Here is a 19238-nt window from a genome sequence, read left to right as displayed (position 1 = left end):
CTTAGGCTCATTACATTCCCAGTGAGTATGAATATCACAGTGGAAGAGTTATCTTTGTGGTAGAATACAGAATTCTTTGTGTATAAACCCTGGAGTGGTAGAGCTGGATCACTGGATGGCTCTATGTTGAGTTTTTTCTTGTTGTTTGTTTGAGAAATTTCCACGTGGATTCAAAGTTTACATCTCCAACCATATAAATAAAGGTTTTCCTTTCCCCACATTCTCACCAAAATTTATTTTCTTCATGAGAGACCTTCTGACTGAATGAGATAGAACCACAAAGCAGTTTGATTTTGTATTTCTCCAATAGATAAGGAGGTTGAGCATTTTAAATAAAATATTTATTGCCCACTTGTATTTAAATTCCATTTGTATTTTTCTGTTATTACTAAAATCTTTGCCCTCACCAGCAGCCATCATAAAAGAAGTATCTTTGACCAAATCTTAGAGCATTACTATTTTATAGACATAACCATAGTTACCTAGAAGGCCATTTGACGATGACATTATATCCATTTGACAAAACACAGAAGTATCTTCCCCACTAGAGCCTCTTTATCCATGGACTTTTATACTTGATTTACAATACCTAATGTAAATCACTCTTGCATGGACTGTGCATATTAAACCCAACCAAAAAGCAGTTGGTTACATCCATAACAGATTTTTCATTATATACTAGAGATTTCAGCTCATCTGGCAGAGCAATACTTTTGCACTATGGTACAGAGCTAAGTATGTGTGATCATAATAATTCTCTTCTAGCAGCCTGTAGCCTCCCTTCTGGCACAATGAGGCTTAGCCACTAGGCAGAAAGTGTCCATCACTGTTCCAGCTTTAGTCTTCTTTGTTCTTCAACCAAGGCAAGTGGCCTCCTCAACAACAGGCTCTTACCAACCAGTTTTGGTGGGCAATCAACTAACTGCACTGGGATTTGTCTCTATTGTTCAGGGAACCTTGGAGTCTCTCTAACTAAGAACTTATGTTTGGCAGCCAGTCCATGGGAAATCCTTATGGTAAGAAAATAGAAAAGGAAATCCTGGGTCTGCACAGTTAAAGGTGTGGGAGGCAAGGGGATTGGAAAGGAGATGGAAGAGCAAGTGCCAAGGACAACAACTAAAACTAACAGTGTCTGGAAAATTCAAAATTAATCCCGATACTTTGCAACATGATTTGCCTTAGTTAGGGTTGCTATTGCTGTGATGAAACACCTTGAGCAATGCAACTTAGGAAAGAAATAATTTCGTTTTCTCACACTTCCACATACCAGTTCATCATCAAGAGTTGTAAGAGCAGGAACTCACACAGAGCAGGAACTTGGAGACAGGAGCTGATCATGAAGGGGTATTGCTTACTTGCTGGCTCAGCCTGTTTTCTTATAGAACCCAGGGCCACCAGCCCAAGGATGCTACCACCCACAGTATGCTAGGCTCTTCTCCCTTAAGGCCTTATTAAGCAAATGTCCTCCAGGCTTGGTGACAGTCCACTCTGAAGGAGGTGATTTCTTAAGTGAGGGTTCCTCCTCTCAAATGATATTAGCTGTGTCAAGTTGACATAAAACTATTCAGCTCATAATCGAAAAATAAAATTTAATCAACTGCTCAAAAACAGAATGATGATATCCTGTGTACATAAGCAAGGCTGCTCCCAGATACTAAGAGTTATGGTGTGATATGTCTTTAAAGTTTTGCTTCCTGTACCTGCACCTCAACTTCTAATTATATAAAGTAATTATAATAATAGTGTCATACTCAGAAATTTAATGTGAGAATTAAATGAGATAATGCGATTAAAACAATAAAATATCAGAAAATTTCAAGCTTGATACATGTTATAAAAATATATTTATAGTCATAAAATACATCTTTAAAACTCATCATTGAGCTTCAAAATTTACACCCCTGAGTTGCCATTGGGAGCAATAGCATTCAGAACAGAAATTGGATAGATAAAACTGTAGCTGGGCCAATGGCCAGCCATCTGGTAACAGGACCTAGCCAGGTCTTTCTCTGCAAAAGCTGGCACAACTGCCCATCTAAGGTGCTCAGCTGCAATCAACAGAGGATGCGAATCTCCTGGCCCTAACCCACAGGGAACCTGAGCAGATGATGTGCATGGAGTTTCCCCTGTCAATTCGTCTGGCACATTTGAGCCTAGTAAGCACGGCAAGCCTACTACTAACAAGAGATGACACTGAGTAGGAGGGGTCAGGAGAGAAGGGTCCATAGGGCATAACTGACAAAAGCAAAAATGTGAGTATTTGTAACTTATTTCCTCTTTGATCTAGAGTTATAATTTTCCCTCTTATACAATTCAGGAATGCTTAGTCAATAAGTGTTTAATGAACATTCATTTGGCTGTCGGTTGTACTCATCAGTATCTGAAGTTTATGGTGCTGTGACAGAACAAATAAGTGCTATTCACACAGTCTTTAAGCATCCAGGGAAAGTCAAATTCATTTGTCCTCATATAATGGGATGTTAATGCTACAGAATAAAACGGAAAACAAAACAAAACAAACAAACAAACAAACAAAAAAAAACAAACCAAACCAAAACAAACTAACAAAACCCACCTGAGTGGTACTAAGCTCTGAGCATGCAACATCTCATTTCCTCTTCACCACTACTCTGTAAGTTAAATATTTTTATTGTCAATTTATGCACATGCTTACAACAAAATGAGAGCAAGACAACTGCTTTACAGTAATAGAACTTTGATTCCATATCTGATTTCAAAAAAATGGGTTCTTGCACATTTATGTTAAATTCCTTCTGAGATTTAATAAAACTGGATTTCAGGATGTGATAGTAGAAATATAAAAGAGCACACACACCGGCATGGCTCTTTTGAAACATGACTGCAAGCCGTTTACTATCCTCTCACCAAGAATGGCATATACACCCTCATTCTTTGATAGATATGAAGACTATTTAGGTCTATGGAATATCTCAATTATGACTTTGCATAACTTCCAAAACAAGGCCACACACATAACCAGAAAGCTTAGCATTCAGTCATGGCACACAACACTTAAAGATGTTTCTGAGAAGCCAGAGAGTGGGGACATCTCATATGCGTGCTCTAAGGAATGTCCCTCATACTGACACCAAGGACTTAGCTTGCATTATGTTGCTGTGATAAACACCATGACTAAATGCATATTGGGAAAGAAAGGGTATATATGACTTGCAGGTTATAGTTTATCACCTATGAAAGTGAGGGCAGAACTCAAGGCAGGAACCTGGATGGAGAAACTGAGGGACACTGGAGGAGCACTGTTAACTAGCTTATGTTGTTATTTTATATATCTTAGGACTACTTGTCCAGGGATGGCAATACCCAATGTGGGCAAGAACCTCCCACATCAATTAGCAATCAAGAAAATGCAAGAGAGATTCCCTCTTCTTAGGCAATTCCATCTTTGTGTCAAATTGACAAAAACAAAGAGCATAGTGGTTGATATGTGTGTGAAGGAATCTTGGCTGAATATATCATGTGTATGATAAGAACAACAATTTGCTGATATCCTTCAAGATACCTGGGCATATATGAGTGACGTCCACTTTTCTATTCCTGTTGCAAGCCCACGCTTCTGAGCGCCTCTGATAACGGTATGACAGGGACATCAATTTCTACAGAACAGAAATCAGCTTCTTACAGATCACCTACAGTCTTGTCACTTTTCTCATGGGAAAGTGCTGCAGTCTAACATCTTCCTGACCAATACTTGCCCCTTCCAAGTGCCTTTCCCAATTGTGGTTACTTCACAGATAGTCAGTTGGTGACCTTGATGAGAGGTTCTTTTCCTTTAAGAGGCCCTTGTCTTAAGCACACGCTACACTGCGATAAGTCCTTAATAACAAAGGCATTCTGACAAAATCAAAGTCTAAGGATAATCTTGGCTGACCACCAACCCCCTCTCACTAAGCATCTTTGATCAAAAGTCTCAAATGCCATCAACTTTCCTGACATGAGCATAAAAGAAAAACTATATCCATACCCCAGGCACTACCGTAGTTGAGGCTGACTCTTCCTTTCAAGGAATATTGTGAGATTTGATTTTGAGAAGTTGTCATAAAAAGCAGGAGTGGAGGTAGCATTAGATGTGAATATACTTAACACTGTGCCTTTCTTATAGTAATTAATCACTGATTATATGTGTAGTGGTTTATGCATTTTTGACATAAACATATACAGGTATGTGCTCTCATTTGTGCATTTATGTGTGAAGGCCAGAGGTCAATTTTAGCTGTCTTCCTCTGTCACTTTCTACTGTATGTTTGCATACATGCCTGGTGTTTCACTGAACCCAAAGCTTGCTAGTTTTTCTAGACTGTCTGTGAGCTGAAACCTGGGAATCTGACAGACTCAACCCCCCCCCCCCCCCAGTACTGGTGCTACAGACACAGGTCAATACATAAAGTTTTTCCTTGAGTATGGAGGATATGAATTCATGTTTTCATCTTCATGCAGTAACTTACTTCAAGCCATATTCCCATGGGTAGAAATATCATCCTTTTATAGAGAAACAGAAATTCTGAAGAGCTCTTATACATAGCACCTTTGTAAACCCTACTCTTCAAATGATCTACCATTCAAAACATCTATTCAGAAGATAAATAGTGGAAGCTCTTTCTTAGACAATGTGTTGATGAAAGTAAAAATTGCTAAAATACTTTTTGGAAAGGAATTTGCCCAACAAGTTTGTCTCTGGTTTTCCATCTCAGGGTATGCATGAATCACAGAATTAGCATGTACAAACAATAGCTTTTATGTTCATAGACCCTGAATTAAAAAACATCAACCTCAATAAAATGTATGCACATTTATTTTTTATAAGCACTTGATAAGTACCTACAGTATGAACAAGTATTTGTATTTCTAGGAGATGAACTCGTAAAAACTAGAGATAAGCAAGTTACTATTGTGTGTTTATGTTGATGGAGTTGTAATAACAGGAAAAGGAATAAACAAATAGGAAGCAAGCAGACTCTAGTAAATATATACTTGCTTAAGCATTTGTAGCTCAAAATTTTAATGTGTTAAGCAGATTCTGTCATATCCTTGGTAGTTGTTTCACAGGTGGCTCATGGTCTCAAATTTCTGAAGTCCAGTTATCGCCCCATTCTCTGATCTACTGTTCTCAACTGGAAGCCCCACCATCAGTGTCCAACATGGAGCTGTAGTCATTGTCAGATCCACATTCCTGGGAAAAAAGAGGATCATAATCTTAGAAGTCAAATATCCAATTTTCTCTTAGACCTAGTACCTAAAAATGTACATAAAGAACAAGTCAAACATACAATGTCTACTTAAACCCACCATCTGAATATTTGCATAAGGACAAGACAGATTTCTCAGGAAGCTAGAAATTACAGCAACACTGTTCTTCTGAGCAGTCACTTGTTCAGCCAAATTGTAAGCGAAGAAACAAGACACAAGCAATAATCGTGACATCAGGCAGTTTTGCCATGATATAATAAGTTTAAAAAGAATGCAAATTGAGAGATACAATAGTGGGGGGTGGGGAGCAAATTCAGAGTGGGGTTTCAAGGTGAGCATTTTTACTTATCTAAGTTGGAATATCCTTGAGAAGAACCTAGATATGCTAGTTATCTAAGATGAGTAATATGTTACTATCACCATATAGTGATTTTCAATAATTGGTTAACATCTCAAAGTATCTGTCTGTAAGAATTACAGACACGACTTTTCTTAGCCCCATGCTTCATGGAGCTAAGACTATGGTGAAAGCATTGAGCCAAGATGCCATGCCACTTAATAGCAAAACTAGAGAGGAAGCCACTTGTGGGATCCAATTATTATTAGCAGACCCTACTTTTTGGAATGTTGCTAAGCTGACAGTATTGATGACTTGCTGGAAATGGGTTAGTTATGGCCTTCAGATCCCATTTGTTTGTGGACATATCAACAGGGCCATTTGCTTCTCCAAGGAGTGTGATCCAAGGAAGATTTTTTAAAATTCAAACAAAATTGAAGTCACAGACACTGTAACCTAATTTCTGATGAAACTACTCTTTCAGATAAACTATTTCAAATCACTAATTCTAGACAACATGCAAGATAAGCAGGTACACTGGAATAGAGCAGGAAGTGGTTTTTTGTTTTGTTTTGTTTTGTTTTGTTTTGTTTTGATTTGATTTTTCTTATTGCCTTCCATACTTAGTTTCTTTTATATTGATATGATAACACACACACACACACACACACACACACACACACACACACTGGTCACACAGATACTAAAGGATTTAGAAAGAAGGATACAGGTATATGGTAGGAAATGTCTCCTACTTTCCAGAATATTGTAGAATCTCTCTTGGAGATCTTCCAGAACCCATCCTAACTGCATCACCATGACTGTAATAAGAGCAGAAATACAAATATGGATATTTAAACAATGTTACTTTTTTCTTAAATATTCATGCATATAAAACTCCAAAAGGAACAGAAAGAAAAAGAAAAAAGAGAGAGAAACTTAAAAAAAAGAAACCATTAAAAGGGCAGGAGGAACACAGTGGCACTTTATTGTGCAGCATTGTTTTCCTTCCCCTCAAACCAGAGAGGCAAGAGACAGCTTGAGATAGAGACCCATCAGAGTGAAGGATCAGGGAACCAGGAGGAAATGGCCCACATTCCTCCTGCTTTAGTATCAGGCAGAGAAGGCATTGTGACTCTGTCCTCAGGTGAACTATGAGGAGAAATAAAACACAATGCCTCAATCAAATTTCTCTACCAAGTACATCCCTAAAATGAACTAACACATGGAGCCTTACTTAGCCCATCAATGACACTTCAAAGGCATCTTATGATTTTAAAGACTACCACCAACCTCCACCTCACATTGCAAACAGGAAAAGAAGAGTCAAAGAGAATAAAGAAGACTTCAAGTTAGTGATCCCTAGTCTAAGGCCACTTAACTCATTCACTGATAGTGTAGCTTGACAGAGAACAGTTAAAATTTTCATTCCTGTGAAAAAAGAATTTATTTCACCTTTAAGGATAAATGTAACACAATGGCTTTATTGAGAAAATGATTTGGTAAACACTAAATTGTTATTCCTTTCATTACAGAAATGTAAGCACGTGCAAACACATTCACTGGCATGCATGTGTTTGTGGTTGTATGCTTTCATGTGCACACATACAGACCCCTTAAAACCTTTTATCCCTCTGATCAAGTCACAGGTACACATTTTAATGCTTTACAAAAGTAAACTCTGCCTGCACATTTAGCATATTGCACCCTTAGCAGTTGTAGACACAGTCGGTTTATTATGTTGTTGTTTTTAATAAACTCTTCCATATTTACAATTTGCCCTGCAATCAGTGCCTTTAATTGCCATCGGGGAGATGATTGTGGCTTAACACTGTGAGCATTTTTCTTTCACTGTAGACTAATTTTTATTTCCCCTTGGGAGTCATTTAGGATTTCAGAACCACAAAAAGCTGATGCTGTTTCATTGAGGTTGATCACACAGAACTAAGGTCAGAAAACTTTTCCTGCAAAGTGCTTGACAGTAAACATTTTAAAGTTTGCGGGGCCATATTCTCTGTCACAACTCCTTATGTCTGGCCTTAAAATATGAAAACAATCAAAGCTATGACTCACAAATCTATGAGAACAGCGTGTATTCGGGGATATAGTTCTCATAGCGCTTATAAAAATCTGTAGTTATTAGATGTTGGAAGGCTTAAGTATCTAGCCATGCCTACACTATTGTCACAATATATTACAGAGAGTAAATTTGAAGTAATATATATATACACACACACATATATGTATATATATCAGCTTACATTAAGGGTAAAATTTTCAATTTAATATACCTAGCATTATATTAATTATATCATTAAATTGATGGTAACTTGGCATAAATATGGATATTGGTTGTTCTAGGACAAAAATAACAACATGCAATTCGACTACACTCTCTTTCTCCTCCCTCCAAATTAAAATCAATTGTTAACTCAGCTGCCTAGACTGACATGTAATGCACCTTTGTAAGGGTTGTTATTTTCTTCAGCTGATATCCGTTAAGCCTGATTAACCAGGATAAGCATCCAGTGACATGAGTTCTGATTTATCAAAGGCCCTTTAAGAACATACATCTGGCATAGAGTGGAGAGCCTTGAGATGCAGACTGTCTCCACTACAGTTGCTTCATGCTACTAAAAACAAGTGTGAAACCTCAAAAGGCAGGACAAACTATTAGCTTCATAAAGACTTCTGAGTCTAAAGAGACTTGGGTAATGATGCACACATGCTCTAAAGCAAGGGCCAATATCCTGAATCCTCCCTAAGTACCTGGATAAAGTAACACATCAGGGCAGGAACGACACTCTCTTGCTAATTGAAGCTGTCTTCAAGAATGGTGTGGGACCGTCCACAGCTGTGTACTTACTAAATTGCAGTGAGGAGCAGACAGAGCTTCATGGTGAGTAGTGACTGGCCCAGAAGATCTGATTATGACAAATATTAACCTGTATTTTTTATCACAGAGGAATTTAACAATTGACTTTTATTTTATTATCTTGATTATGAGAACAAAAAAGACAACTAGTCCTGTCAAACTTGATGGTGTGAAAATGAAATCACTGGTAAGCGAGGGAGAGACTCCTTTGTCTGGTCCACAAGTTTAAAGTCAACTCTAATTCCATTGCTTTGTCTATTTTATCTATAATAAATCTCAATTTTGTTTCCCTATCATTCTCTCCCTAGAAGTTAAGTTTCCCCCTCTGCCTTTACAATTCTGGAATCTCTCGACTAGCGATTTCTGTCTCCATTTCTTTTTGTAGTGAGATATAGCTTCCAGCTCCTCAGTTTGATCATGTCCAACAAATGATTCTGTGAGCAATTGGGTTTCATTTGCTTGTTTACTTTTTGTAAGTTGCCTTTTTATTTTCAATATCTTTTTTCTTTTCCTTCCTTCCTTCCTTCCTTCCTTCCTTCCTTCTTTCCTCTCTTCCTTCCTTCTTCCTTTTCTTCTTTCATCCATTCTCTCTCTATTTCTCCTTCTTTAATAGGGTCTCAAACAATAGACCATGCAATCATTTCACCTGTGCATCATGAGTACATGGATGACAAGTGTGAGCCACTATACCCAGCTAAATAGTCTCTTTCAAATCATAGGAAGCATACCCTTAATGAAACAGCAAACAATAGTTGTTTTAGCGGGTGCTGGCTATTGATACTTCATGACCGCTCATCACACAGAAACAAAACTCTGTTGAAGAATACACATGATGCAGAATCATTGCTAAAGTCTGCAGATACACAGAAAAGTTTGGAGTGTTCTCGCTCCACCTTTGTCATGTGTGGATCGAAAGGGAAGGGAGTTTACTAAAAGGCAAGGAATAACTTCAGCATCCACCAGTCAGCCAGTGCTTTCATCTTAGAATATCCAGATGCCAGGAACATAAAAACATAAAATAAAATAAAAAACCCTTCTGTTTTTTAACCCACCAAGTCTGTTGCATTCAGTTATAGAAACCCTAGCAATTAAGACTCTCAATTTCGTAGTGTAAGAGGAAGATAAAGATTACTCACCTTCTGTGCCCAGGCATAAATATAAGTCTTGGCTATATTTCACCATCTAGGGCTCTGGGCTACAAAACCATCAGTAAGAAATTTAGCCTCTTCAGGTTTAATTTTCTGTATCTGAAAATTGGCCTGGTCACAGTAACGGAAATGTAATGAGCCTGGGAAGATTAAAGAGTGAAGACAAGCTCTGATGATGCTGTGCATAAACAGCTCAGTAAATAGAACTTATTATTTTGAAAGTATCTATTACCGTCCAGAGGAGGTAAGTAAACCAATTACTGTAGGTGCAGCCATACATCAATATTACTGAATTGAGGCATTAAACAAAATGGATGCCTTGAAGACTTTGGACAATTCTTAGTAGACTTTTCTAAAGTGGTATCATACTTGGTAAATAATATAGATTAGTGCTTACCCGAATTCACACTTCCTAAGTGATCCTTCGCATCCTGGGAAAGGGACCAACTTATTGAAAGAAAAAAACACATATGCTCAAGAGGAAAAATGAGACCCATGGCCTTCCCTTGCTTAAATAGACCTCCCACATTTCCATTGTCTGTCTCAAGAATGACAGGTTGAACTCTCCTGTCCCCATTATGAACCAATATATTTCTTAATAAAATTTGGGTAATTTTCTTGTGAGTATAATCCACTCGCTCAGTGGGCACACCACCCATCTTCAACTGTAATTCTAGCAGACTGAGTGACAGCAGAGACAAACATGCTTTTATCTACTCTCTGTAACCACACCCCTTTTCATTACACTTAATCATATCTGTACATTCTTGTTTCCTTCCACCTCCAAAAATGTATGTAATATTATAAGACAGTTTCTTATCAGCTAGATCCTGACAATTATAGCAAAAGCATGAGATGGTTGGTTTAATAAAGGCAAGGACTTATTTGCCTTATTGTTTTCAAGGTTACTCTTTGGGAATCTTATATCTTCCTGCTTTATGCTTGTTGTAAGGTCAAGTCCTCATGCCCAAAGTCCTGCCAGAGCAAAGCTGTTCACTTTCTGGCTTCAAAGGAGAAAGGGGAAAGAGGATGCCACTGTCACTGTCATCCTCGGGGGTGAACCGTCAAGCCTGAAGCCTGAAGCATTAAGCCCCATCTCCCAATGGTATCACAATCTCCCATAGCATCAATCTAAAGACCACAGCTGTAACATGTGAGCATTTGAGTTGTGAGGATGCCAACTGAAGCCCTTTTGGCTCTTGTGTTCATCTCCTTCATCCTCTTTCATAATTTTAAATAATATTTTTCTACCTAAGTCTAGATTCATTTGTAAGCCTACAAAGGAAACCTGAAAGAAACATTTGTCACAAGCCTCTGGGAGTCTTAGATTAATTGGATGCTAGGATTGTTCACCTCCTTTCCCCATGACTGCCACTATGTCAGATTTTCTAACTGTAATTGAAAATTGATGGGCAAAATAAAATAATACACAATCAAACTAGAGACATGTTACTGCTTTGCAGGAAGATTTTTCTCAAGGGTATTTTCTGCCTAATCCAATTTGAAGCATTCTAATAAAATTTCTTGTTATTCGGAACCTTTTGTACAGCTGGAAACTGAACTATTTTGCCAAATTAGTTTTAGGGTGATATTAAAAGGTATATTATAAAAGTTAAATCATCTTTACTCTGGTGAGTCAGGGCTATGATTGTATAGGCTTAAAAGTTGTCCAATCAAAAGGCTCCCCATATTACAATGATGAGGGTTCTCACTAGAGTGATATTTTGTGCTTAGAAGTTAGGCACTAGTTTGGATATCCTGGAGAAAGGAACAATTTAGAGTCATGTAGTAGATGATTCCTCTTCTGCTTCTCTATTTTATAACTGATGGGTGATATACAGCTTTAATCGCTTCTCCTGAAAGTCATGGCCATGCCACATTCATTGCCTTACTTTATTTTGAGAACTGAATGTGGGCAAAGTGCTAAGTACCTCGGGCAGGTTAACTAGATCCCATTATTAATAACATTCGTCCTCCTCCTGCTAAATATTGACAAGTAGGCCCATTTATCTCTGGATCAAATCTATATTTTAGGGTTTGGTTTTTAAGAATTTCAAGGTCCAGTGTCATTCACCACCCTTCTTTGTCAAAATATAATTAGTGTATAAAAACTGCATATAATTGACATACATCATTTAATACATACATACATACATGCACGTACTCGTTTCACTAGTTCTAAAATCATTGATTATATAACAGAAAACATTCACATTTCCTTGTGCAGCTTTGCTTTTATTTTGTTTTTAGTGTGTGGGCATGTAGGTGTATATGCCTTTGGCATGGGATAGACATATGAAATTTTAAGATCATAATACTTTCTTGCCAACTATGGACACCAAATTGTTGTCAGATCTATGGAATACACTCTCAAATAATGATAAATGCACATGCATTGAATTTCAAAACTCAAAGCTACTTTATGTTCCCAAAGACAGTCTCTGTTCTTAAATGTAAAGAGTCTACATCTATGATTTTAAAAGTAGCTAGCATGTGGGAGTAGAGTAAGAACGGGTGCACAATATCTGGTTTGCTTTCCTTTACTCACCCCAATACCTAAAAAATATTTGTTATGATGTTTTACTTATTGGACTTTTTTTTCAGTTTTGGAAGAGATCAAAAAATTGTTTAGAGGCTCATGCAGCTCCTCTGGTTATGACAAAAAAGTTTCCATTCCAGCTGGTTATGTCAAACTCCAAAACTTATTCTCATATTTTCTCTCCAGTCCCGTGTGTCAGTACTACAAGTATACAAGTATCTCTAGTTAACTTATAGACCACAATTCTCTGTCCCATGCCACTTCTACTCCCTCATGGGCACACCAGGCTCACAGGAGATATTTATCCATCCTTTTTCTCTCCTTTCACGGTTGTGTCATACATTAGCTATTTCTTGTCCTGTGAACCTTTCAGATCAGAGTCAAACAACAGTCTATTGTGTTATCTCAAGCCCAGGAACCCATTTCAAATTTCTCTCTGTCTCTGTCTCTGTCTCTATCTCTGTCTCCCCCCTCTTTCTCTCTCTCTCTCTCTCTCTCTCTCTCTCTCTCTCTCTCTATATATATATATATATATATATATATATATATATATATATCTTTCTGGTTTTCTCTCTGTGTGTGTCCCTGTACTCCCTCTCTCTGTCTCTGTCTCTGATTCTCTGTGTCTCACTGTGTCTCTGTGTGCGTGTGTGTGTGTGTGTTTCTGGTGTTTGAACCTGGAATTTTGTACCTGCTAGCTTTTTACAATTAACCTTGAAGTTAAAGTGTTCTCTGTTTTAGAAGAAATGTAAAATACCTTCCAGTTCTCCTTCTTGAAAAGGATGAAGGGACAGGAGACTCATAAGCGTATGCTACCAACTTTCTCCAGTTTTTAACCCAGTGTGGATGAGGTGAATCAGAAACTTTATAATGAGTTTTCAGGTACCACAAATCTGCAGGTTCTGGTAGATAAATGCTTTTACCATGTTGGCCAATAATATTGTCCATGTTATTAATACACTGTTGAACTATTAAATATGTATTAATATTATCATTAATAACAATCAGTAAAGATGTTAATTAATAGTAATTGATGATATCTCGACAATTAGCACTAACTCAACAATGTAAACCATTGCTACAGGTGATCTAAATGGACCCAAAAAGCCTATAAATGTGAGAAAATAGACAGAAAAGGATATGAGTTCAAATTTCAGAATCCCAGGCTCAACCTAAGTGACTCCTGTCAGTTACATTGGAAATTTTAACTTTATTATCAATTAGCATTCCAACTATCTGAATAAAAAAATAAAAATAAACACAAAGCTAAAACAAAAACCTAAGAAAACAACTAAAAAAAATAAAACACATATACTTTGATGATACACTTCACTAACATGCCCTGTGTCTAAACACTTCGCTATTTATGACCCCACTTGCGGTTCATAGGGTTCTTGGTAGGAGGGTTCTCATGGCAACTCATGTTATGCTGAACAACAAAAATCAGAGAGAAATGAAAGGAAAACATCCACCCTCCAAGGACTCAACTCTAAAACGTTCACAGCCAGTAAAGACCAAACACTCAAAATGTCAGGGGGATTTCCCTCAAACAATAGTATTCCAAAGCAAAATGCCAAAGGCTTATCAGCATCTTATGATGTAAAATTCATGTAGCCCTCCACCAATAGCCTTCTAAAGTCTTAACAGTTCCATCATTGTCCCAAAGTCTAAGGTAAAAGTTCAAAATCAAATATAAAACAAATTGTTATTTGCATGCTACTCTAAAAACAACAACAACAACCACAACAACAACAACAACAACAAAAACCCAAAAACCTCAAGTTACATACACCCAAGGTATATGTTACATATACGGAATAAGCTTCCCCCTTCCATGGGAAAAGGAAAGGAAAATAGTAAGGAAATATGGAACCAAAGAAATATTGGAGGCAAGATAATCAACCCTATAACTTCATTTCTAGTATCAAAGGCACATGGAGTCATTCTGTGTTTTTAAGGACTTGAATACTGGGAGTGTTTCTTCTTGGATGTAAGGGAAACCTGAGACTCATAAGCCCAGCTCTGAGGGGTGAAGTTATCCCACTGGAAGGGCATCCTGAGACATGGTGACCCAGAAACCTTACAACTCTGAATTGCGAAAGTGTCCCAAGGGAAGGGTACACTGAGACAGGACAGTTCAGGAAGCGCATAGTTCTGAGAAGTTGCAGATGAGCTGAGGAGTTGAGGAGCCTCAGCCCCGCTCCTCTCTTCCCTTCTCCTTTTCATTACTTGTTTTGTTCTTGGCTTCTTCTAATGAGAGAGTCCCACCATGAGGTAGAAAATCATGAGTCTCTCATGAGGTAGAAAATCTCATGAGAGAGTTTATTGGAGTGTCCAGGATGTGGACAAATCCAGACACTGCTCTGTCTCTTGTCAGGAGTGGGTAGCAAGGAATTAAACAAAAGGGTACGAATTCATAGTTGGCCATTGCTTTTCAGGGAAGAGATTTTCAGATGGACGACTGGTGGAATTTCAAAGTCTGAATTTGGGGAGGTCAGAGATTGGTGGGTTTCCTGAAGAAGGATTGGTGGGTTTTTTTTTTTTTTGTGGAAAGGTCACGGATTGGTTGCTTTTTTTCACTCCCTTTACTCTGCATCGGGCTATGGGTTAGGGTGGGAAGTCCTCGGCTGTAGCTGGATTTTGTTGAGGAGCCATGTCAGTGGGGCTGCTTGAATTGTGTGTGTGTGGTACTGGAGAGGAGATGCTGTCACTATAAACATCTCCTGTGGAATAACAGCTTCCGAGTTGTGCTTCACCAAGGCTGAGGCAGGAAAGAAGGTTTGCTACCGTGGACAGCTCTTCATGAGGCCAGTAGGCTGAGACAGGAAAAGGGTTGCTACCTTGGACAGCTCTTGAGGGCCAGCTCCTGAAGAGGCAAGCAAGGAGATGTGACTGCTCCTGTGATGGCAGCAGGCTAAGGAGATGTTATGAATTTCCTATTTTGACAGGAGCAGCTATTTTTTGACAGATCCTGCTGCGACATCTCCGAAGGCTGGGGTGGCAACAAGGGGTCAGCTGCTGTATTGACAGCTTTTTTTTTTAATTGGATATTTTAAGTATTTGCATTTCAAATGTTATCCCCTACCAGGTTTCCCCTCCGGAACTCTCCTCTCCCATGCCTCTGTGAGGATGCTCTCCCTCCCTTCCATGCACTCACAGCTCACTGCCATGGAGGTAGAGGGTGAGAGGGACTGGGAGGAGGAAAAAGGGGGTCAGGATCAGGTATGAGAGGAGACTGGGATGGTATACAGAGGGGCATAAAATTGAACAGAGGGCTGTAGCAGTGGGGGATGGGAAATTATAGGTAGCCACCAGCATTGACAGCTTTTGAGGCATACTGCTTGGAGACTACAAAAGCCCCTAAGGTATTTTATTCACCATTTGCAGCCCATATGTCCATTCTTTGGGGATAGCTACATTTAATATATGTAGATTCTCCTGGATGACTGTCTGCATTTTGCCATCTCAAACACTGTCTATGGTGGGGTACTTTTAACCTTCACATCTTCTCCCTTCACCCTTTCAGGAACTACAACTTTATCACATACTGCCTTGACTCCCAGAGTTTCTTTTGAAATCTGCTTGGAAGTCTCTATGATTCCATAACTCCTGCATTGTGCATGTATGCAAAATTGGCAATGTCAAGGTGTGCAGACAGCCTGAGTAGCAGCTGAGCTGCCCTTGAGCCATATCCAAATTATCTTCTGAGTACCTGGGCAGCTAAGAACAGTGACACAAATTTTGGTGAAACATCTTCATGGGTAGTAGCCTTATTGAGTCCGAGGCTCTCCTTTTTCTTAGGATATTTGAAATTAGTTTTATTTTTCAAATATATGACCCTAGGATGGTTAGGCTCTGACTAATGATTGGAATGCCCTTGAGGTATCTTGTCCTGATCCAGACTACTTTGATTTATTTTCAATGATGCTAATTTCTGCAGAAACCATATCTTCCTTTGCCCACATATGAAACATTTTCCACACTGACCAAGAGGTGTATTTTAAAAATATATTTTATGTTGTCCTCTTCTTTTAATTTTACTTGTAATCTTGTCTAAAGCAGCTAGTACTAACTAAGTCTGGGCCTGAATGATGGCCTGCTCTGATATTTTTCCTCACTATTTCACTAGGTTATCTCATTTAAAGTCAGCCTCCAACAAAATTCCAAGACATTAACAAACTATAGCCACAGTCTTTCCAGAATGGGATGTGAATGGCCTCTTCTTCAATTTCTAGTAAAGTCTTTCTGTGTATCTGAGTCTTCCTCATTTATACCAGCATTCTGTCTTGCTAAAACATCACACCCATCTCTGCGTATAGCTTTTTAGAACCGTTTTCCACAGGAGCCAGGATCAAAGACTGCTGAAGCTCAGGGAACGACATCAGCAAACCCACTTCATGTGCTAATGTACTGTTTGTGACTCTTTTAGTCATTGCTTTGGCTAAATATCTATGACAATGTGAATTTTGAAGGACTCATTTTTCTCCCATTTTGGAGTTTTTAGTTCATCACAGAAGGAAGGTGTATATAGTGACTCACATCGTGGCAAACAAAACAGAAGGGAGCGGGTACCGGAAGGACCCAAGAGAGGACATGGTCTGCAAGATCATGCTTCTAGTGACCTTTCCTACATCAAAGTCCTACCTTCTAAAAGTTCTACCACCACCTCTTAAAGGGGTGCCACCTGCCAGGGACTAGGTTTTTCCCATATGATCTTGTGGAAGACACTTCACATTTGAAGCATAACACTAGGTTATGTTGAAGACTTGGCTGATGTTAGTATAAGCATGATGGAGTGTTTAGTATGTTGATCCATTGACAAGAGCTGTTTGTGCTTACTGAGAAAATACTGCAAGCAAGGTTGATTCTCCTCCATTTCAGACCTTATCCTGGGAATGTCTCACGGTGTCCTCCAAGGTCCTTTTCCTGGAGGAGTGAGTGGAATTCCCCCCTAACTCAGTATCAGAGAGTTTAAAAACAAAACAAAACAAAACAAGCAAAACAAACAAACAAAAAACAAGAATATATCCTTAATCATCAGGGAAATGCAAATCAAAACAACCCTGAGATTCCACCTCACACCAGTCAGAATGTCTAAGATCAAAAATTCAGGTGACAGCAGATGCTGGCAAGGATGTGGAGAAAGAGGAACACTCCTCCATTGTTGGTGGGATTGCAGGCTTGTGCAACCACTCTGGAAATCCGTCTGGCGGTTCCTCCGAAAATTGGACATAGTACTACCGGAGGATCCAGCAATACCTCTCCTGGGCATATATCCAGAAGATGCCCCAACTGGTAAGAAGGACACATGCTCCACTATGTTCATAGCAGCCTTATTTACAATAGCCAGAAGCTGGAAAGAACCCAGATGCCCCTCAACAGAGGAATGGATACAGAAAATGTGGTACATCTACACAATGGAGTACTACTCAGCTATTAAAAAGAATGAATTTATGAAATTCCTAGCCAAATGGATGGACCTGGAGGGCATCATCCTGAGTGAGGTAACACATTCACAAAGGAACTCACACAATATGTACTCACTGATAAGTGGATATTAGCCCAAAACCTAGGATACCCAAGATATAAGATACAATTTCCTAAACACATGAAACTCAAGAAAAATGAAGACTGAAGTGTGGACACTATGCCCCTCCTTAGAAGTGGGAACAAAACACCCTTGGAAGGAGTTACAGAGACAAAGTTTGGAGCTGAGATGAAAGGATGGACCATGTAGAGACTGCCATATCCAGGGATCCACCCCATAATCAGCATCCAAACGCTGACACCATTGCATACACTAGCAAGATTTTGCTGAAAGGACGCAGATGTAGCTGTCTCTTGTGAGACTATGCCGGGGCCCAGCAAACACAGAAGTGGATGCCCACAGTCAGCTAATGGATGGATCACAGGGCTCCCAATGGAGGAGCTAGAGAAAGTAGCCAAGGAGCTAAAGGGATCTGCAACCCTATAGGTGGAACAACATTATGAACTAACCAGTACCCCGGAGCTCTTGACTCTAGCTGCATATGTATCAAAAGATGGCCTAGTCGGCCATCACTGGAAAAAGAGGCCCATTGGACACGCAAACTTTATATGCCCCAGAACAGGGGAATGCCAGGGCCAAAAAGGGGGAGTGGGCGGTTAGGGGAGTGGGGGTGGGTGGGTATGGGGGACTTTTGATATAGCATTGGAAATGTAAATGAGCTAAATACCTAATAAAAAATGGAAAGAAAAAAAAAACAAGAATATAGTGTAAGAATTAAAGTCATAGTGTCCTTCAGAACATCTAAAAGATGTTCCAAGAGAAACTACTGACTTTTATCATAGTATAAATTTGCTTACAGTAGAAAAAAGCTGGAGGCTCATCCATGGTAATAATGCTTTATTTTGCACGGTAGCTGAGTGATTCAACTTCCCCAGTCAGTTTCTGCTGGATGTCTTGAATACCAGAGTTGATAATGTTTTGTTATCTGTCTGTCTCTTGCTAAATGTTCTTATGTTGGCTTGCTATATACTTAATAAACTCGCTCATTCAAAACTGAATGTAGTGGTGTCCAAGTTCATTCTATAAACCGTACACAAAAGGAAAACTAGTTAAGTGTGGAAAATACAAATATACAACATGCGTTCTTTAATCTAGCTTAAGAACTAAAGTTAAAGTTTTCCACATGGTACTTCAAAGACTCAAAGACTTATCGTCAATAATTTGCTAATGGATTTAAATGTTTATTTTGGTAGCACAAATGAGAGAACAGGAATTTTTAGAAACATCTATGAGGAGAAACAAGGAGCGATTCTTAAGTAGAAGGGCTGGAGATTGTATAATAAATAGTCTTAGAAACCTGAACTAAAATTTACCACTGGTTGGTAGAGAGAAAGAGAGCCAACATCCCTTTTAAGAAGAAGAGAAGTGGTTATGATCTCTGTTTACCAAACTGTCCACAGGCACTGGCCTCAGATATCAGGTCTGCTAGGAAGAAAACAGCAATAGATTTGTAGAACAACAGATTAACTAGGCTTAAACCCTCTATCTTTGAAGTCTTCCTGATACAATTGACATTCTAAGGAATGGCAGTTTCAGTTCAGCTCCTCACTCCTTTCATCACAGAA

The sequence above is a fragment of the Mus musculus genome, chromosome 6, assembly GCF_000001635.26.
Source record: "Mus musculus strain C57BL/6J chromosome 6, GRCm38.p6 C57BL/6J".
Lineage (NCBI taxonomy): Eukaryota > Metazoa > Chordata > Mammalia > Rodentia > Muridae > Mus > Mus musculus.
The sequence above is the reverse complement of the archived record's forward strand: the minus strand, read 5'-3'. Positions refer to the sequence as shown.